Source organism: Anabas testudineus, chromosome 13, assembly GCF_900324465.2.
Source record: "Anabas testudineus chromosome 13, fAnaTes1.2, whole genome shotgun sequence".
Taxonomy (NCBI): Eukaryota; Metazoa; Chordata; class Actinopteri; order Anabantiformes; family Anabantidae; genus Anabas; species Anabas testudineus.
Genome location: NC_046622.1, coordinates 21,590,741 through 21,613,307, shown reverse-complemented (window position 1 = coordinate 21,613,307; position 22,567 = coordinate 21,590,741). Strand labels below are relative to the sequence as shown.

The window sequence follows — 22,567 nt, the reverse complement described above, 5'->3', positions numbered from 1 at the left end:
TACTGTTGACTGTATGGGTTCTGCTAGCTTTGCACCTGACACCTCTGTTGCTGGGATTCAGGGAAACAAGGACTCTCACGCTCTCAAGCTGTGCGGGAGATCCACTAGATCCGAGTCATGTTTATTCAGAGAGCTCTGCCTGGCTCAGACATGCTGCACCCCTGTACGCAGCTCGCTCATGTCCTCATTCTTTACAATAGAGGTGGCAAGTGAAAGGTAGCCTGACCCTCAGAGCTAAATACTGTAAGCCAGGTACGAATCATCTGGAATGATCCTTTAAACTCTATCACATTATGTGCACGATTTTGCAGCATCTGCTTCTGTCCTCTTAGGACTGTGCCATATCGGATCGTCCATGATATGTCGTGATAATTCCTCCCCATGATAAGAATTTGTGATAATGACAATATAATAATGTTTTTCCATCCATGCCGTAACGTGGGCACGTCATAAACACGATGAGTATGTTGGAAGGCCGAGCCAAACCGTTGGCAAGGACCAATTCATGCGAATCATATAAATGGATCAGAGATACTGCTGTGAAGGAAATATCCCACTCATATTCTGCTTTTAGCCTCTCAGTTATTTTAGTTTACTATTTCCTAATGTTTAGGGTTATTACTTTTGATCGCTGATTCTATGTGATTGGCTCCAAAGACTGCATGCTGATGTGACTTGAGGTCAAATAAATACTGAAATGGACTGTTGTTGTTTCGTTACTTAAATTGTTGCTACAAAAATATTGTAAGATGGACTGAAATATTTATTCTAAAAGGCACAAAACACATTTTTAGGCTCCTTCAACAGGGCTGGTTTTGATCTGAATAAGAAGAATTCTTTAGTGAATATTTGTATCACCCTTTATAAACTGCCCTTTAATGACAACAGGCTGCTCTTGGTGTACAAAGTTGAACATCACATGATCTCCCATGTTGCAGCAGTGAAACAGTGACACGGTGTAAGTGGGTACGTCCACTGCAGAACGATGCCTATGAAAATTAAACACTGTGCGGATTTACTGTTTTTACAAGCTGCTCTTTAAAGCATTACGTGTGTCTCTGGTCTCCTCTGGCAGCAGCTGTGTTATTTACGGGGCTCCGGTCTTATGTTTGAAACCTGTGTGCGTTTTCTTTTAAATGTACTTTAAAGGTGAATTCAGACTTTCCTCTCCTGACTTCCTGCACAAATCAGGTCTCAGACATATCCACTGTTTTCATTTACAGCGCAATACAAGTGTGTGCAATGTGTGTGACACATCCAGCAGATTATGCACAAAAAAAAAAAAAAAAACAGACACTAAAAACATGTTATCCTCTTCTTAGAGGCATATTGCAGATGTGCACAGTATGATGAAGGATGGGCTGACTCTGGCTTTTCTCCTGCAACTCTGAGAGGATTACCCATTGTTTTGTTTTTTCTCTCCCTCTCCCTCTGTGTTTTTTTCTAGTGGGTGGATATTCCTGTTTATTTTTCTGTATGCTGCTGAATATCCTATTTCCATTGATCTGGGCCAAGATGAGTGCTTGTGTCCCAAAGCGGAGCAGAGCAGAGCAGAGCATGAGGGGCTGTCAGAGACGTGTGGGTGGTCAAGCCTTTTGCTTTTCTGCTTTTTATGATGGCCGTCCAAGATTGTGAAGGATAAGAAGATAAAAAGAGGTATTCATTAGAGGCTCAACACGGAGCAGTAAACACGTTTTACACCTATAGAAGGTGAATGTGTGTGTGTGTGTGTGTGTGTTTTTTTGTGAAGCTGTGGTACACCCCCTTCATCTTCCTTCCCTCCCTCTATCCCTCCCTCCCCTACCATTGCAGCATCTTGTGCTGGACTAAGAGCTGCCAGCCCATCCCATAGTATTACAAACAGCCCATAGCGCCTCCTCTCTATATGAACCCACTCTCACGGTAAAACACTGTCTTCTGTGTTTAAAGAAATAATAATTAAAAAAAAAAAAAAAAGGAACTCCTCAGTTTGTCGTGTATGTGCTTTAAATGCAGTCCCTCAAATGACATCACATTGCTGCAGTGCTCACTGTCCATGAAAGGTGTCAGTTGATTCCTCTGATACCAAGAATTTGTCCACTGGCCACTTGGCTCTGCTCTCCTCTCCTCTGCTCTCCTCTGCTCTCCTCTGCTCCAGACATCATGGCGTGACAACATGTATTCATTTACATCGGGCTCTTTTTGCGCAGGTGGACGCCTGCATGAGGATTAGAGGCGCATCCTGACTGAAAGAGGCTGCCTGTTCTCCGGGACGCAGCGGGATTTTCCTTCCACGACCCGCCCGGAGAAATCGACCGCATCGCTCGCTCTCTTTCTCCTGAAGGAGAGGACGGATCAAGTCATGTATGAAAACTAATTGCTCGCATGGGTACGCATAGTGTTAGAGGAGGAAGGAAGAGAGAAGGCGGCATCAGTGCGCTGCTGGGATTCCTTCATTGCGCTTCAGACAGGGGGGAAGTTATGACAACAAATGGCTCCGGCGATGGCAAACAAGCAAAACACTGGTGATCAGAGCTGCGCCGTTGTGCTGTAATCACTACAAGACCCATGTTGACGGAGAAACGTCGACCTTCGTGGTTTGTGACGGACTTGAAGCCTCAATTTGACGCCAAACGCGCGCCGTCCAGGGCTCCTCTCTCTCTCCCTCTCTCTCTCTCTCTCCCTCTCTCCTCTCAGGAGCGCAGTCTGCCGCTTCAGAAACTGCACTTTGCGTCCTCGCACCATCTGCACCTCTATTCATAGCAAGTGGAGCTTTCTTTGGAAATTGAACCACCGTGTTTGTGCGTTACAAACCCAAACGCCGGGGACTTGATAGGACCACGTAGCGACGCTTTAACCCCTTTGAAAACAGCTCGGACGCGAGCCTCGGGCTCTTTGAGCTTTTGGATTTTTTTGGGGGGGGGGGTGGAGGGATTTCAGCTTTACATTTTCTGCCTTTAAGCCTCAATCGGATCATACTGGGATTTAAGGTGGGGTTGTATCCGGACGCAGGTAACTGGAAGAACCCCCCTGTCTCTTGTTGATGACACTAAAGCAGCCGATTGTCGCTCGTTGCGTCCGTTGGATTTTGCAGCTCAGAGCCCGGTCAGCCCGACAACAAGGGTTTACGCGTGAATGTGGAATTAAATGAACTCAGATTGGTGGTGAACGTACCCCGTGAGACAAGTGTGCGGACACAAGAAATCATGTGCAATAGGATCCAGCCCTCTGCATCTGCTCTGTTGGTCTCACTTTTGGTAAGTCACTTCGTAGACTTGGTGAGAAATGTGCAATTGACTTTGGCACCTCTGACACAAGTGTGGAGACAATGTGTGCCTTTGAGCAGCTGAACACACTCACATTGATGCGCCGCAAATACTAAATGTAGAAACATAGGCCTTCAATATCTATCTATCTATCTATCTATCTATCTATCTATCTATCTATCTATCTATCTATCTATCTATCCTGCACATGTGATGGGGCACACATGTGTCCATGCTGCTTAAGATGCTGCGCTCTCACATGCTGGAGGACATATCGATCATATCAATACTCTGACTCCGTCTGTTACATGGGGTCTGGTGGGCCCACAGCAGCCCGCTCATACCGTCTCTGTGCCGTGGCTCCAAACTGTGCAAGCGAGATGCTCCAACAGTGACACATGAGCTGAATTCCCAGAGACTGGAGCGCGTGTGGAAATGGCCCGGGCGTGTCTGCATCAGCACGACGCAGAGACCCAACACTTTTCAGAAATGAGCAGCAGAGCTGGGATCCTGCCACCGGTTTGCTGAGATAGTGGACAGCTGTGCTTGAACGATGAGGGGGGAAACTTGTTAATGACCAGAAGAGTTAAAGAGGTTAAATAGACGTGCAGCTTGTGATGTGTTGACAGAGCCAGGCCTCAGCTGCATGTGTGCACCGGCGCACCTTTTGGTGTTTTTGACAATCAGCAAAGCAGGTCCAGAGATGATGAAGAGATATAGAAGCACTGATGCAGCATGATAATGATCTCATGGGCGCTGTGAGTGAATACTGGCAATTACGTCTGCAGCTGGAATAGTTTTAGCCTCTCTCATCATTTCCCAGTTACTCAATAAGCTCGGGCTCCTTAGATGCAACTCAGCATTTGTAGGAAGTTTGTTACACTCCGGTTATTCTACTTTAAGCATGCAGCACTGGAGAGGCCCGTGTCTGATCTGTGAAAATACTGTTCATCACTCAGAGGACATTGGCACACAGCAGATGGGAGAAATGAGGGTCCAGGGTGCCTGTGTGGAGGTAGTGAAGTTGTAAATCTGTTAGATTGAGGTGGGGGTTAGATGTCAATATGCTTACACTAAAGTCAAGTGAACATCTTTCATATTGCTCTGCTTTATCCGCATAATACCTTCAAAGACATCCCCTGGGGAAGATATAGGCATAGGCCAGCTGTCTGGCCACATCAGGGTGTGCAGCGAGTGCTACTGCAGCTTACAGAGCTGTTGCAAAACCCAGACTACCAGCTGCATCTACTGTATGCCCCCTCGTTTTACCCATAGCGAACCTTTAGGACTGTATTCATCTTTCTACATGGCACAGTGCCACCTCTACAGGATATTACATGGCAAGTGTGGAAAAAAGAAACTCGCCACTAAGTCTTCATATTCTGATAAATGCCTCTATTGTCTAAGAGCAATGACAAAACCATACTGCATCCTCACATAAGGCTTTAATGGCTAAAAAAGCACAAACAGCTAGCTGAGGGGCTTGGCTCTCTCTTATGTTAAGTGTTTCAGTAAAGGTTGAGCCCTGTGTTTTTCACTGAATGAACAGAGTGAAGTGAAATTATGTTTGTTTAAAGCTGTGCATCATACAGGCTTTAACATAAAGGACTTGAATAGACTCCTAAAAAACAGAGGTTAATGAGGTTTCTTCTTCGAAGGGTTGACACCCTTGAGTCTTTCTGGATTTGTAATTTGAATTAGCAGTGCATGCACAAGGACTCTTATGTATTTAGATGTTGTATTTTTTAAATAGCAGTAAATGGTGATGATCACAATTTTGGCATGTCAGTGTGTTGCAGGATGCAGCTCAGAGCTCTTGCTGTCGTGTGTTTGCCTAATGAAATCAGGCAGGATGGTCATTATCATTAACATGCATTATTGCCAACACTTCCATGTTTAGCAATGCTGGTGCAGGCAGGAAACGACTGCAGAACAAATTCATATCTCAGCAGGTTATGCGTAAAAAGAAAGTGACAATGGCATGTGTGCAGAGGTTTTTTTTTTTTTTTTTTTTTTGCTTTCTAGGTTGCTGTATGCGGGCCGTAGGGTGAGATTAATGGGATCTCTCTGTCTTGCCATTCTGTTGCATTGTGTTACAGCAGCTGTTCATGGTGCCGGTGTCATGTGATAGATTTATGAAAATGGGACCAGTAGTGGGTTATCAGCCGCCACAGGAACGAGAAAATAACAGCAAGCACAAGCTATTGATCTGTATTTGGGAGAATGAAAGACTTCATAACAGATTATGTAGACCTGTGTTTGTTCTCTATGCAAGAAATATTAAAATAGCCATTTACAATGAGTCATGCTCGCAACTTGACATTTGCAAAATGAATATTCTCCAAAGATGATTTTTTTTAAGCTACTCTAAGCTATAATTCTAAATCCAAGTAGTATAAGGGAATTTTAGCATGCATGATTTTCAGTCAGGCCCTACACTTAATCATGATGCCATCCGATATTCTTAGAGGTGCAGAGAAGTATAAAGTAGTTTGCTGCAACTTAGAAAGGTCATTGGTCTTGTTATGTGAAGGATTTTTCATTTTCACTCATGAAAGTGCTTTTAGATTCATGCTTTGCCCGGAAATAAACAACAGTGAATGAAAAGCTATCATGATGCAAGCCGTGATGGACTTGAAAGAAGTGATGTCAGTGAAGCAGGAGCCCAGCCCTCTTGTTAATGCTTTTTAAAACAATTTCTGGACTCTTCATACAGAAAAGCCTTAGTTAAGAAAGGAGAAAAGAAGTAGCAATTAAGTTGTTATCAGTCGACAGAAGAAATAGATGTTTCTCCCAAGGCTCGTCATGTTATTTAGTGCTCGGGATGCATGACAGAAGTTAAAGAAATGGTGTAATTACAGTTAGCCAAAAAGATCAAAAGAGCAGCCACCAAAGCTCTGAAGCAATTAAATACTATAGCTGTCCCTGTGTTTTTAGGGTTCGAGTGGAGTGTTGTAAGATGCACTCAATGCCCCGAACACCGGAGAGAACATTCAAATAACATATACTGTAGGCCTCAGGAGGCAGAAATATATAAGAGATTTATTGAGGAATGTATATATTAACATGTTTATACAGCAGGCCTTTTTACTCAACAGGAATAAACAACAGTGGTTCTAAGTAAAAGAAGCCCCTGCACAGTTTAAAGACATGCAGGTTAGGTGGACTGGAAACACTATTTTGAAGGTGTGAGGGGACTTTATCAGCCCCGTGCTCGACCTGCGCACTGTCCAGACTGTACTCTGCCTCTCGCCCAGTGCATGCCGGGAGAGGCTGCCATCCTTTGCGACAGTGGAAATGGGTGAACAAACTACATGGTTTGCCATAAGTGCTTTGCACGACTGCTTATGTCACTATGAATACAATGTGTTCCAGTCAGTCAAACGTTCTGGCAAACACACTGTTTGCAAATGATCAGTAAAGAAATTGAGATGACATGAGCTGTCTTGAGATACAGTAAAAGAAAAGCAAAGTAGAACAAGTCCAAGACCTTACAGAGATATCATTTAAAAGGGTATAAACTGGAGTAGATACAGTATGCATCATGACTTTTGTATTAGGTTGTGTCTTGGCTATGAGAGCATTCATATTCTGACACAGTAACCTTGTAATAATGACTCCTACATGATTCCCTGACATCCGAGCAGCACATCTGAATAAAGAAAACAGTTATTTATTGTCACAGAGCATAAACACGTGCTTGTTAACCACGGCTATTGTTGTTTGCTTCCATCAAAGACAGATAAAACAGGTGAGCACTGATGCTTAAAGACTGACCTGCTCTGTGCTACATGATGAGTGTCACATGTGAAATGCAGCAACACGGTGTGACCAGAATGTACAATGGGAGCCGATATTGAAGGAAGCAGTGGAGAGTCATTCTGAGAGAGTAGCTGCCTTAAGGAGGGAGAGAAATTCACATGAAGATCTATATAGAGGCTAGAGGGCTAATACTTGCAGGAGTACTGTGCAGGATGTGGTGTGATATTGAACACCCAGCTGGGCACAGTGGTAAGCAGCCGTCATAATCCAGACATACTATATTCAACCTGTCTAGAGCAGCTAGAGTCCTGACACAAATATTTAATTGGGAAAACAGTTCACCTGCTGTAGAGCATATGGCATTTAAGCTGCAGAGAAGCGTCACTTTTTTATTCCCATGAGCTCTAAATGCATGGTACCAGGCAGTCGCCTGTTCCTTCTGTTGAGTCGGGATAGGAAATCATTGGTGGCATCTGTCTCCCTCAAGAACTACCGACGTGCAGACATCCTGCCACTATAGCAGCCTTAAACTGTTGATCGCGGCGCTGTGTATCAGAGCCTTTAGGGGGTCTTTTCGATAAAGTGCTATGAGAACATGCAGACATTGAGAATGCATGGCAGCAGTACAGTATAATAGCAAACATCTATCGATGGCTTAAACTGCAGTTGTAGTCCTCTTCTGTTTACCTGAAGGTGACATTGATTTCGATCATGCTTTTAGTAGCTGGGTCTGGTCATCTGATCAATATCTTCTACCATAGTAGCATATGCCTTTGGCTCTCTGGAGGAAGCCAATTAAGAGAGCTACATGCTCTCATACAGACTTTGAAATGCACACAAACACAACCTTCCCCACAGCCCCATTAACTAATGCATAAGAACAACATTTTATTGTACAGCGCTTACTACCGCAGTTCTTACTAGTCCTATTAAGACTTTTATTCTCTGAACTCAGAAGCATTGGAAAACATGTGCATTAAATGCACTATTCTTTGTTGACTGAGGCAGTAGGTAAAACATAATGCGTCCGTGAATTATGTCTAGTAAATACGGCTCTGTGATGAGAGATCATTCTGTCTTTACATATTGATTTGTTTGTCAAAATGTCATCTGGTGTGCGCTTTATCAGACTGCGCCAGCCTCATCGGAGATGCCAACTCTTCGGCCGGGATAATGGCAGAAGTATTAACTATTCTAGTGAAGCGAGCCTCAACCTTCACATACAGTTTTCTCTGATTGGTTGAATGTTCTGGCTTTAATAGACACACATGCACGATCTAGCACCCCAATGCAACGTCTGCGAATATGTTGCCAGTGACCATATTTTTATCTCGTTGTCTTTTCGTAACATCTGTGAATCTTGTTCCAGGACAGCTGGGAACAGAATATGCTTCTCATTAGACTGTTTGATGCATGCGCACCTTTTTTACATAAAGGGGACGTTTTTTTTATTAGAGCAGATTCTTCCTGAGCTTATGCTTTCCCCAAGAAGTCCTGGGTATGTTAATGCTCATTCAAAGAGCAGGTTTAATTCTGAGAGCTTCACAATCAGGCCTGATTCTGAAGTGATTCTGCTTCAATGCAGCGTCTGGTGCGTGTGTTATTTGATATTTATCTAACGTGCACACAAGCTTCACAAGCTGATAATGAGCTTTTTTTTTGAAGCCGTAACAACCTTGCAGGTCTGTCTCAAGGTGTGGTGCACAATATTTGTGTAAAGCTACAGATTATTACTGTTTAAATCTTTCAGGGCTTTGAAAGCTTTATAGCCCTGAAATACTGAGCACATTCTCCTTAGACAAGATTTAAGATACACCTGACAAACGTTCCTCCGAAATGTAGCACAAATAATTCAGCGATCAATAATCTGTGTAAGTAATGGATGTAGAGTATTGTCTTCTCACTGCAGAAAACAGAATTGTAAACTAGATCTGATTTATGTTAATGTGTAAATATAAGTCAAACCAGGAATTACTGGCTAACAGACACAGTTGTGATAATCTACTAACAGAAGAGTTATGCAGTGTGGTCAACTTAGTTTTCTTTTTCCTTAGGTAAGCAGTATAACACATTGATCAACACATGATTACACATACACGAGCAGAAGGACACCTAAGAAGGGTGGATTTCTCTCTGACACAGAGCTTGAACTCTGGCTCAGAAAATCTATCCCTCAGATCAGCATCTTGCGAGATGTTTCTAGATTAGTTGTTTCCAATTTGTTCACCCAAGCGCAGCCATTAATTACCCGAGTTGTTGCTGATGTACTGTTTTCATCAGTGAGTTAATTTCACGAATACTTCATTTTGGTGATTTTCACAGGATTGTATCTTGGGATTGAATTTTTATTTCATACCCCTCAGTGAGTGCCCACAGGCTGGATTGCTGTTTAGGGGGCTGCATAAAATCTAGGAGAACTTAAAATCTTCGTGGTTGCATAGATTAGCATAAAATCATTTTTTTCATATAGGCATAGCTTTTTTTTTTTTTTTAAAGTGAGTCAGTACCCATACTTAGTTATTTCTGTAGTGGTCCACTCATTAATCCTACTAAGCAGTACAGTCTTGCTCTTTTATGAAGGTTGCAGTCTTTAGTTTTGCTGAAACTGTGTGTTAATTTAGCTTTATAACAAGTTTGAATATGGATGTTGAATTGTAATAAATTACACTAAGGGGTGTGTTTGTTATGTTGTACACCCTATCTATATCAGTCAGGGTAGGATACATGACATAAACAACTCATGGTTCATTATAACCACATGCATTACAATTCATTTCATTCATTCCACTGAGCCACCACAGTGACCCCAACATTTAAAACCCGAGCTGTGTCTAAATTTCATCTACATACCAAATGTAATACTTCTCTTCGAGTTCTTCGGAACTTTTTCGGTATCTGTTTCATTGTCATTTATACCTAATGTGGGCTACTATAAAGGAAAAGGGTGCAGAACACGACAAGAGTCATTGTGAAACAGAATGCAACACAATAAGGGTTTTGTCGTGTGTGTCTTGTTTGCATAATCGTTGAAAGCCAAAATCAAAATTGAAAATAAAATTTAATTAATCTCCCAGCCCCTACATTAAACATGCTTAGAATCAGTGTTGCATTTAAAGTAAAAAGTGTGTACTGCATGTATCTGTTTGAGGTACCCATACAGCTGTCCTTGATGTTACTGTGTCTTAACTGACTCTGTTGGCTATTTGGCTAAGTGTCCTGGCCACATGTGGAAGACTGGACAAGACACAGAATCCCAAACCTGGTGCCTCAAGGGGGCAGCATTTCCCCAAAGAATTTCCCCAAGGGGGTTAATAAATTATTATTAATTAATTTGTACATATTAACAGCCTGTTTTAGCAATAGATGGGACAAGCCAAGGAGGACAATGATACAAAACTACACTGCTCACCCAAAAGTCACACAATTATATTTAGTTGATTTTGATTATGGTACCCATGTGCTGTGGCATCATTTTGATGAGCTTCTGCCATGTCACGACATTTATTCCCATCCAGAGTTGCATTATTTTACCAAGATCTTAATGATGGGAGAGTCAGATCGCTGCGCAAAGTCTTCTCCTGCTCATCCCAAATATTCTCAATGTCATTAAGATCTGGACTCTGTGGTGGCCAATCCATGTGTGAAAATGATGTGTCATGCTCCCTGAACCACTTTCACAATTTGAGTCCGATGAATCCTGGCATTGTCATCTTGGAATATGCCCATGCCATCATGGAAAAAAAAAACCCATCGATGGAATAACCTGTTCATTCAGTATATTCAGGTAGTCAGCTGACCTCATTCTTCGGGGATCATCACGTTGCTGGACCTAGACCTGACCAACTGCAGCAACCCCAGATAATAGCACTGCCCCCACAGGCTTTTATGGTAGGCACTAGGGATCACGGGTGCATCGCTTCACCCATCACTCTGGAACAGGGTAAATCTAGACTCACCAGACCACATGGCCATCTTCCATTTGACAGTTCCTGACCCAGTTTTGGTAGTTTCAGCATCTAGACATCTTGTACATGACCACAGGATGTGTCTTCTTCATGGTTGTTAATGAAAATGAGGAGCTACTTACTGCATCAGTTAGGGTTAAATAAGATGTTGCCAGCTGAAACAACAAACCTATTTGCTCAGTTAATTCCAGGGGGTGACTTTTTGTTTTGGAAGGGCAATATATAAGTCTGTTTAATGCCAGTACATTTGGAGTACAACGTTTGGTGTAATTCTAATACGGGCTCTGATTAAAACTCCATTATTGTAACATTTTACAAAGAGTAAACAGTGACTGTAGGTGCATTCTGTGCCGCAAGGAGGATTTCTGTCAAAACCTTTTTGTGGATGCTTCTGTCCTTTAGTGGAGCACTGACATCTATCCAAAAAACAAATTAAACTACCTTTCTGAGCACAGCCTTATGCAAAGTCGATCAAGTGTATGCCATGCTTTGTGCCAGGTCACAATGCAGCTTCAGCCAAATGTGGCTTAAAAAGAGTATAATGGTACAATCTCTGCACCTTATACTTCTGCTTAAATCTTGTGTAATACCTATTTACTACTGAGATACAATGCAACAAAAAGTACTATTTCACCATTCAGTGAGACGAAATTGCCACTCTGACTATGTGAGCGCTCCATAAGAAAGACAGTATCTTATACTGCAGTAAACGTGTCCTAGAAAAATGGAAATATGTTCAAGGGAGTGAGTTGAAGCTTGTTAGTTACTCTCTGTAGGACACTTATGGTCTGACGAATCCTGGGATCATCAGGTCTCTGCCAAATCTTCAGTTGGTCCGATGCTGTTGTCTTAATCATGAATAATTAGTGGTGCTCTGAGTTGCTCTGGATTAGCCAGCCTGTCTGGCAAATACCACAAATGAAAATGTTAATGTGAGGGTTGGGGATTTTCTTCTAAACATATGCAAGCACTGTCATTACAAAGGTAATACTTTGCCCTGTATACTGCTATATTAAATTCGAAAATCTCTCTGGAGTCCAATTAACCCACAGCACTACAGGATGACTTTTAAAAGGTTGTTTTTTTTTTCTACACTGCCCAGTTTCTGAACTGGCATGCTTATATAAGACAAACCAGCCGAAGGATGAGTGGTTTAGCATGCCACGTCCTTGACTGAATGCTTTGTGATGTGGGGAATCATCTGTAAGGGCCTGCACTGAGGGCAGGTGGTTGACGTTGACTTACATGAGATGTGAACTGGAAAAACAAAAGCAACCCAAACTTGACTGTTAGAAGAAAAACAGCAGTGGCATAACAGTCTGAGCCCTCAGCACACCTGTCTGTCAAGATGCATTGAGACATGCCAACCAAGAAAACAATGCCCAGTAGAAGGTCAGCTGTATATCATGTTCATATGAGGGGTGGTGAGACGTGAGACATTATGAAAGCCTTTATAGTTTGATACCAGCAACAATATACTGTGTAACAACCCAGCAAACAAAGCAGCCTAGCGATGTAAAGTGATAATCTTGTTAAAGAGTGATTATCTTCCAGCAGGCAATAACTAGATGCTTTTTTAGGCAACCATGCTTAGACTTATTGATGATGCACTTTGACAGGCTTCAGTAGGATCCATTCATTAGATAGGTCTGACAAACTACTTTCTCTGTCAAGAGGCTTGAGAAAACAGTGAGTGGATGTAGTCGCTGTGTGCTACGTGTCTATTGACTAAAAGGACCTCATTTAGGGTGGCTGGGATTAGTGATGCAGGACGTTCATAAAGTGTGTCAGCCTCCTCCTGGATGTTCAGACAGATGGATGGCTGAAGACCCCCAGGCTTACCCTACAGAGCCGCATGTATCATTTAACTTAGCTGACGTGGAAAGCACTGATTCACTGTAGTGTGAAGTTATTGGCTTTTGACCTCAGGTTTACCATTCTGTACAGATGTGTAGTTCAATACACGTCAGGGAAATATTGAACCTTTTGCTGTGCTACATGTATCTGACATTTATTTGACATTCTTAAATCAACACTCAGAGTCCAAAAGGTTTGTTCCCCAGCGTGAGTGACTTTACTTACGATGCTTCACTACATTTCCCTGCTTTACCAAGGTAAATTAATTATTACATTACATCTTGTTGCCGTATATTCCCATGGCTTCTATTACACACTCTAAGTGAAGGATCTGAATACATTTTGTGCCATTAGTTCATAATTCAATCTGACACTTATACACAACAGGAACAAAAATATTTAATCTTGATTAATCTCCCTACCACCCCTGAACCCTTATCCAAAAAAAGAGAAAATTACTCATTTTACAGCTGCAACAATTTTTTTTTGTTACTGATTAATCTTTAAGTGATTTTTTTCAATTAACTGGCAAGTTCAGTTTAGCAAAGGTCTTTATTTCCCCATGACAGGATGTTTTTTTCTCCCACAAGGCAAGAAACATGAAATCATACACATAATTAAGACACAATGTAACTTCAGTATATAAGATAAATGAATAGTTAAATTAATAAGGAAGTTCTTAGAACAACCTCCCAGTGTCCAACAGTTTGGCCAACATTTCTAAAACTATATTAGATTATATAACTATATATGACATATTAGAAAATAATGAATTACCTTATTTGACCAGATTGGACCCAGAATTACTTGGTGAATTTTCCACTATATTTACTTAATAAATTAATTCAGTGATTAATGACTTTGTTTTTCTAGTATGAGAAAGAAATCCAGGAAACTTCAATTTCATTTGTTTAGTTTTTTGCTGAGAAAAAAAAGACTTCCATCATTTATTAGTAAATTGTTATAATTGTTTATTTTGAGTTGGACTTGTAGTAGTAGTTTAATTATGATATTGTTATGATTGTGTTGCTCATAACGCATGATGTTGAGTTAAGGAGCATTTTGCCATCGGTGTCCCCAGTTATTAATTCTCCTGACCAGAGATCACTTAGATTTGTCAGAAGATTCATGCTTGAGCTTAATTCAGCAGTGAGTTTTGAATCTCAACAACAAACACTGACTCTGTCACCTTACTTTTCCAGAATAAAGCATCCATAAATGACGCAACAACATCGTCTCATTGGTGAGATTTGGCCCGTTGATGTCACAAACATTGAAATCTAAACTTAAAATAATTACCTTTCCTCTTGTCTCATATTGTGTTTGTTTTGCCAGACGACTGGGTGATGCTTTATGAGTGCAAAGTCTCAGAGGAAATAAAACTCCGGTTCAGGATGAAAAGCAGACAGGCCTGCGAAATCCTCTAACTAAAGGAGTGCATGGCACCAGCTCTGTAATAGCAGATGGATACCCCTTTGATCCACAGTTGGGGAGCAGAAGTTGTTTGAATGATAGTGAGAAGACATTCAGCATTCAAGTGCTCGCATTGTGTCTTATCAGATATTATATAACTTAAAACAGCTTGTATGTGCAGTCTACATTTTTTCCTTTAAAGTTAATGTGCATTATGTCTACTTCTAAAGTCAGTTTTGCAGTGAAAGAAGGAGAATTAAGAATGAATCTGCGTATTTGCAGCGGTGTCAGCCAACACAGGTGGCTACATTGTTCACTCAATCAAGGGACACTCACAACAAACTTAAGTTTGTCTGGCTTTCACTTTAGTGAGATGAAACAAATCTAGTCTCTGGTGGTCTGTCAGGATTTCTAAATCTTAACTTACTATAAATAAGATTATTATTAAAGTTGAATTATGTACTGTTGTTAACAAGAAGACACTGGAGGAACACGTGTTTATGTAGAACGTGAAGCACAGTATGTTACAGCCTAAAGTGTCAAATTCAATCATGTAATTCAAGAATTCCTCATGAATGTCTTGCAGTTGACAAAGTCTTTGAATTTTGACATGTCAGTAATTTTTAGATTAGACAGCAGAGCAAGAAAGACACTTGGCAGCTGGCTGTCAGTTAAGTAGCTTTGGGCAAGAGACATCAACGTATTAGTCTCAGAAGTCTGTTGTTCATTTTCCGGTCTTCATTGATGCTCCCATGATCATAACATAGACACTGCCACAAGAACATTTCATGTTAAATCAAACATTTAAAGAAATGAAACACACACAGGCCTGGTTCACTATAATATATATACTAAAATATAGTTATTTATAGATATTTTGCCTCAATAGTTTCTCAATCTGGTACAAAACCACTGTTTGGATGATGTTGAATGACAGAGCTCTGAGTAGATTTTCCCTCCCAAGCCTCAATCACTTTTGAGGCTCTTGACAATGACATTAGCTTCATTTCACTCGTGTGGTATTGTGCCTAAAGCTTTTCAGTTTTCCTTCCTTTTGCAGGCTTGTCGATAAGACACATCAGTGTTATTTGCTGCGTTGCCATGGCAGCAAACATCCCTCAAACCTGTTAGGTGTTTCGTGGCATCCTGGTGGCTCAGCTGGATAAAGTGTGTGCCATGTAATTGTGATATGCTTTGTTTGAATCCAGCAGGGACACTTTGTTACATGTCGCTCTTTTCTCTTTGCTCCATCTTTTCCATCTTGCTCCACTCGAATCAACCATAAAAATAACCTTCAAAACTGCTAGAAGGTGAAACTCTTATCTGGCTGAATATGGAAGGAAAGGCATTTTGAGCAGGAATGCTTTGATTCACCATGCGTCATCGTAGCCTTTGACAGAAAATCCTGAATTGTTGTTTAAAAAGATGTTAATGAAGACTGGTTTAAAAAGACACTGCCTTTCAAAGCGGACTGTGTGTTGGCAAGCAGTGGAACTTTAAATCAACCGTCCTTTTCAATTAGACATGCAGTAAAGAGACTTGAAGATGTAAAACAAGCCTCAGCCAAAAGTGCTTTACCTCGGTGTTTGACGGGCTGGTCTTTCTTTCAGCATGGCTTTAATCAGTGGACTAACATATGGCTAATGAGCCTGCAGCTCTGTCATTGTGGTCCAAGCACACCAAGACACGCGAATGATTTGGCTTCAGGTGAATTACGTTTTGTGGTCCCGTGACTGTGACGTTTACCTGATACAAATATAAACAGAGCAGTGTTGTGGGTGCTGTGGTGTCCTGACCCTGTAGTATTTCTAAAATGTATAGTGTATATTACCTCTGTACAGCATTAACATTGAAAATGTAAAGATTTAATGGGTTATCTAACGTCTCTGATAAGTCGTTTTCCATTAAATTGTAAAACTGTAATTACTCCCAGTGAACATTTACATCATACTGTTCACTGGGGTAATTTGATATTTAATACAAGTTAAAAGAGTGTTTCACACGTGTAACTTCATGACATTTGAAACAAATGTCCTCTGAGCCTGTAAGCATAATTTATTAGAAAAAAATATATATTTCATGATAAATGTTGAGTTCATTAACTTCACCAGTTAGAAACAACAAATGTAACAGGAGCGCTACATGGAAGTTCACAGGAACTTTCTGTCTATTAGCACTAGAGAAAAGATTTTATTGAAATATTTATCTGGAACCATGAACATTGGTACAAAAATTTCGTTTAGAATCAAGCAGTACAATTGTCAATAAATGTAACACCAGATAAATTTGACTTAAAACCTCAGTACAATTTCTGTGTAGGGATGAGTGCACGTGCTGATAATGTTGCTGAAATGATATGTAACTAATTAATTTTTTCCATTTTGATTCATAAGTCATAGAAGTTAGGTTAAACATTGTTAACATTTGCTGTGGCTTTTCACATTATGTACTGTACATGTTCTGTTTCATAGAAAGAACATGATGATTATCCTCTTGAGTCTTTTGCACACTATTTACTGTTTAACTTTGCATCATACGTTCTCATTACATCTATTTACACAAACCTATGCTACCTATTTTAGTTTCATAAAAGTACTTAGTGCACAGCTCCTTCCACTGTCTCCCAACAGTCTACCCCATTATAATACAAGTTAAACAGAAGTTCATTAAGGCTCCCATACAAAAGGTTGCTTACAGTAATGTGAGGATGTCATTGTTGGAAACTTGTTAATGATGTTGGTTCAAATTACTGTGGAAGCTTACATAAGAAATTGTATGTATACTTTGCGCCACAGTGATCCAATTGTTTCTCATAAATGAGTTTTTAGGTAATAAGCTGATAAACAGAATGAAGTTATGAAGTTGTCAGTGTGACAGGTGATGGAGTGCCTCAGCGAGCGATTTACATACTTGACAAAATCGATAAGGAGGTGCCAGGAAACGAAAAAGATTAGAAAGGATTTAAAATGTAAATGTAATCAAGTATCTCTGCTAATGGTATACATTTATAAAACCTGTGTTGATTTGGGATCTCTGAGGCAGATGCACATCATTTTGATCACCTGCGAACATATGAGATAAAAATAGCAGTGACATGTTTTGCATGAAATATATTCACACACATACAGTGTTTTCTCTTTGAACTAATTTCTTATTAGCAGGCAGGAAATGGAGAATTAGTTTAAATCCTGACAAACGCTGGATTTCTTCGCCTCTATTCTGATGCTTAAAAGGTTCCAATTTCTGGTGACAGGGAGCAAGATGACAGAAAAAAAAAGTACCATAATAAAGACTTTGAAGTAGCTAAATTAAAATGACAAAGGCACATGGGAAAGCCATATTAAGACGAATAACAATTAACAGTATGAGTCAGCTTTTAAATCTTTGGGGACAAAAGCCTATAAAACACTTGAGAAATCACAGCCACAGCTGACTTACAGTTTTAATTTAAAATATCAAGATATCATAGCTGCGACACAGTTTAAGCTTAGTAAGCGAAGCCAGAATCAAAGGATTGTGGAAGACAATGGCCTGATGTAAGACCTTTTACAATAACAAGATCGAGTGTAACTTTTACACTTGATAAAGCAAATGTAGATGTTTCCGTGTGGTGAAAACGCTGATTAAATAACTTCCATAGGTTACGCTGCAAAATTCACAATTTCATTTTAGCAGCTCGTCCCTGGCTGTATTGCCGGAGACGGAGGCTGTCCGTGAATAATTAGCTTGGTGTGAGCTCACTCGTTAAGAGGCTTAAGAAGTGCTATAAGCTAAAGTATAAGCCGGCTTAGCGAGGTAAGTCTTGTACACCGACTATTGACCACATGTTCTTGTGGTGCACAGATATATTTTCAGCGTCTTTTATAGATGGTTTCTTGGAGCCTGATCAACAATCGGATTAAGGTGTCTTCTAAACCTGAAAATATGAAGACGTCGAGGGTACCACTGGCAATATTACAGCACACGAAGGACTGATCTATCACCCACTGCTCCTGCGAAGACACGCTTGAAATGATTATGGTAGGAGCCGTGGTTGGGGTTGATATTGCATCAACTCTGGCAATGTACAAGTCATAACAGCGATCTATGTCTATATGAAGTCTTTATGTCAAAAGCCTTTATGATAGCTGACCCTTTGTTTGGACGGCACCGCTTATGAGAAAGTAATAAGCTAATGACCCTTTATGTCAGCCTGTCTGAGCTGCGATGTCAGTGTCAGTGGGATAAGAAATGTAAAATGGCCTTGTAGTCCCTGTTGCCTCTTAAAGACATCCAGATTTTCCAAGCCATTACCTTTGAGAGATGAGCACCAAAGTAAAGAGCGAAATATCCTGTTTGAGCAGTGTTTCACACCAGCATTGACTCACACAGAAGGGGACCTTGTTTTTGTCAGTGAATCAACATGGTCTGTGAGTCTTGTGGCTGCACACAAGGGAGATTCAATGGCAGGTCCCATCCTTCAGGTTGCCTTTGTCCTCCACATAGTAGACTGTTTCAGTGGTTACCAGGCCTCTCACAGACCTGAAAGGTGCTGCAGTACAGGCGCCTTTTCTGTCTATAAAAACATGTTCTGCAGTAATATATCTCCTTTATAGATTCTACTGTGACTGCAAACTTCATTTGTCCACATCTACCCAATAAACTGGACAAAAATAGGAAACATTTCTATTTTCAGAAAATAGAGAATTAAGACTCTTCCACCATTCGAACAAATGGTGCTTATTACTACATGGTAATGTATATAGCAACCAGCTAAGTACCTATTTGTAATTCAGACGGAGATTTCTTCATCCACCATTTCCCCTGGAGATCTTTTTTTTTTTTAGATTTAAAATAAAGCTCCATCTGTCCATCCATTTTGAAAGTAGTTCATATACCACAGAACTCTCAAGCCTACTTTTAATGACAGAGCTGGATGGGATTTGAAGGAAATGTAAAAGAGGGGTGCGTCAGATGCCTCACAGAAGCAGACAGTGTAGCAGAGAGGAGAATCTTTGGGCTATTTCACAAGGGCAGGGCAGGAAAAGCATGTTCCTTTCAGTTTATTAAGCAGGTAGTATGTTAATGTGCAGTGCATTTTCATCAGTAGCAAAACATTTCCCTACAGGAGTACTGCAGTCTTGTTTTTGATTTAGATATAGTTTCCTCTCTGCTTGATTTTAAGCAACTCTTTCGATTTTGTTTAATTATGGATGTTTAACTTGTTTGCTTACTATTTTAAATTTACTAAGAGACACAGAAATGGCCCCTAGCAAATACGTCTGCAGCCATCTACTGTATTTATTCTATGTGCTGCGCACAGTACACAATATTTACACAGTAACTAACATTGCTCTGCAGGCTTGACTTCTCTCAGATCACACTGAGGCTAAAATAAAATGTCATATTCCGAGGCACACGATCTCACTCACAAATGAAGATGCATCTAAAGGAGGAATGACGCACGTGGTCCCTGTCAGACTTCTTTTCTGCATGTCTCTAAATTTGGAGCTGAGCCATGTAATATTAGTTTAGAAACATGGGCTGCAGATTGATTTGTAGGAGAAGGCTTTGGACCGATTTCCCTAAATACTAATTTGACAGCTTTTTCATTTAATACATTTTATTATAATAGGATGACAATAATGTGAAAAATCCTTGGAACAATTACAGCACAACATCCCAAACAATCAGGAGAACAACAATCATTAACAAAAGACATTTTGCTCATGTTCTTTTAAGCATCCTATGTCAATGTCAGGCATATCCTTAAGGTGAAAAGTGGTTTCAGAAAAGCAAAACTGCACACAGCTGGGATGCAGGTGTGGAGCTACAGTGCGAGCTTTTACCACACGATCAGATTTCACTGATTTCCTGTATTCTGCAGCCTCAAAACCACAAGAGAGGATCAACTTCACGTTGCAAAATTTAACTCTTGGCTGTCTTGGTTAATTTCAAACATGCTGCATTCGAGGCCTGGAGATAGAAGGGGACACATTTTCCAGCTCAGTGTTGCAGTTCACAGCTCTACAGCTGGCTCCAGCTATTGGCATATAGTCACACTGTATCCATTATTAATCACATGGTTCTCAAGGACGACTTCGGTGCAAATTGGTATGCAGGGAGTGCGAAGATCACTTACCAGCAGTGACTTCAAAATTAAGTATTAAAAACAGAATTCTGGCCTTTCCTTCCAATATGCTGGGGTGATATCTTTCTACTGCACAAAATAGCTATGGGGGTGTTTAGCTGGGAATTTCAGGCTTCACTGTGTTTGCAGTGAAATTCTCTGTGCACGACAGATAAAGACGTTACCATAACATTAATATTTTTTCCTTCATCTTCTTATCTTGTTTCCTGAATAGGGCTATGCAACAACAAAAACAAGAGCAGACTCCCATTCCCTCCTTGAATTCTATGAAATATGAGCAGTTGTGGTATTATGGTTGGTAGAGGAGAAAGTCTTAAGCATTTGGTTTTATTTAGGGTTACACTGAGATGACAAAGGATAGTTATGTTAGTAGTGCTTCTTTATTTGAGATAAAAAAAAGTGCTTGGAATCGGCAGCTGAGAAATTAATTTCATCTCTTGACCTTGAGATTGCTGTTTTAGAGCTTTTGATCATACCTCATGATCTTCATCACCAGGAAGTGTTTGTGTACCGTAGTTACCACAGATCTATGTTGTGCTGTTCGCTTCTCCTTAAATCCTTCCCAGTCCCTTACATCTTTGAATTCAGCATGGATGCAAAGCTCTCAAAGAGCCTGGCTAAAATTTTAACACATTTTAAATTTCAGAACAGGAGCCAGCTGCAGCAGCTGTTAGTAAGTCTTAAATGGATTTTGTTAGTACTAATGTTGTTAGTACTAAATGGATTTTATACATCACTGTGTTAACAGAGGTTTCACCATTTCAATTAGCTGTTAGATAGAGCTTAGTTCTCATTAAATATTAAAGCCAGTAGCTGCCAGGTTGAGCTGTTTTCTAGCTCAGGGGTTTCCAACCCTGGTCCTCGAGGACTACTGCCCTTTTATTTTTCTGCTGCCTGTACTACCCACTGGTGATTACCTGGATCAGGTGTGTTCTGTCAAGTTGAAAGAAACCAGTTCACTTTGTCTCCCCCCCACTCTACCCTCATCTGACATGGCTTCTTCCAGCTTGTGACTGACTGAATGCACTTGATGAAGATAAAGCAGTTTTCAAAAATTGACACGGATTAACCTTTAAGTACAAACTATAATTTTGTATTTTGATGTCCTGTTTCCATAGATGATGATTTTTGTTTGATCATTTCAACGGTTGTAGAAAACTAGAGTCCCAGCTAACTAAGACACTCTAAATTTCAAATTTAAGTTTGTCAGAACTTCAGAAGGACTTGATGAACTTAGTAATGCATCTGAAAATAAACTCAGTCCAGCTCATATGATTGAAAGCTCCAGAACAGCTAATATAAAAGGGTAGCAGTTCATGTACCCATATTCACTCATATTCAGACCAGAAAATGAAATCACAGTAAAAAAAAATCATTTTACACAGGGCAAAGGTTCACAGATGAAGTTTCAGAAAATCCTTATGAAAATACAGAAAGCTATTATAGTAAGTTATTAAATTATCTTGTGGATGACTCAAGTCTAACTAAAGGTCTCCTTTCATGTAGTGAACTGTGGTTGAAAGGCAAGGCCCTGTCAGAGCACACTTAGTGGCTGACATTCAGCTAATGAATCGTCGTGCTTTAATATATTCATCACCCTACTGTCTCTGAGAACAGGTTGGATTTGGAAAAAGGAGGGATTCATCGCGTTGGCTGCAGTCTACACACTTTCACCATGTCAGTGGGCGAGCAACAATAGTGAGTAGGGACCAGTCATGCTGCTGCTCAGAGACATCGGGCTCAAGACTGTGCCACTGTTCCATCAACAGCAGTGTGACATGGCTGCGTCTCTTAGTGAAAATGAGGAGTCAATTGACCGGCAGGCAGAAAGGGATCTGGGGAGTTCAAGGAAGTGAAAGTAGTAGTCTGAAGTCCTCTTTCCAGTGGAACTCCACCTTCCTCAAAACCTATCTTGGCACTTAAAGGTAGCAATGGACCCTTTAGGAATTGCACAGGAACAACAGCACCTAATGGTGAAAGCGTCCTTTTCTCTGCCCAGAATTACTTTGCCAAACCATTACCGTGCCTTCAGAGAATGAGAAGAGACTCTAGCAGCACTGTGACCTCTCACCCGTAAATGTACTGCACTTTGCTAACTGTGGTGGGCTAAAGACTTTTAGCATCTCACAGTGTGAACTGGATGGATCTTTGTTTTTTGGTTGTTGATTTGTTGTTGTTGTTTTTTTGTTGTTGAT

The 22,567-nt window shown here is 40.6% G+C and overlaps 1 protein-coding gene across 1 annotated transcript in view; it reads left to right on the top strand.

Annotated features, from left to right (window-relative positions):
- The first annotated feature begins 3,116 nt into the window (after nucleotides 1–3,116).
- lrfn1 (leucine rich repeat and fibronectin type III domain containing 1) overlaps nucleotides 3,117–22,567 on the top strand; it is a 93,296-nt gene continuing 73,845 nt past the window's right edge. The window contains exon 1 of the mRNA XM_026377093.1: nucleotides 3,117–3,236. The gene's annotated coding sequence lies outside the window, so the exon portion shown is untranslated. The remainder of the gene's footprint in view (nucleotides 3,237–22,567) is intronic.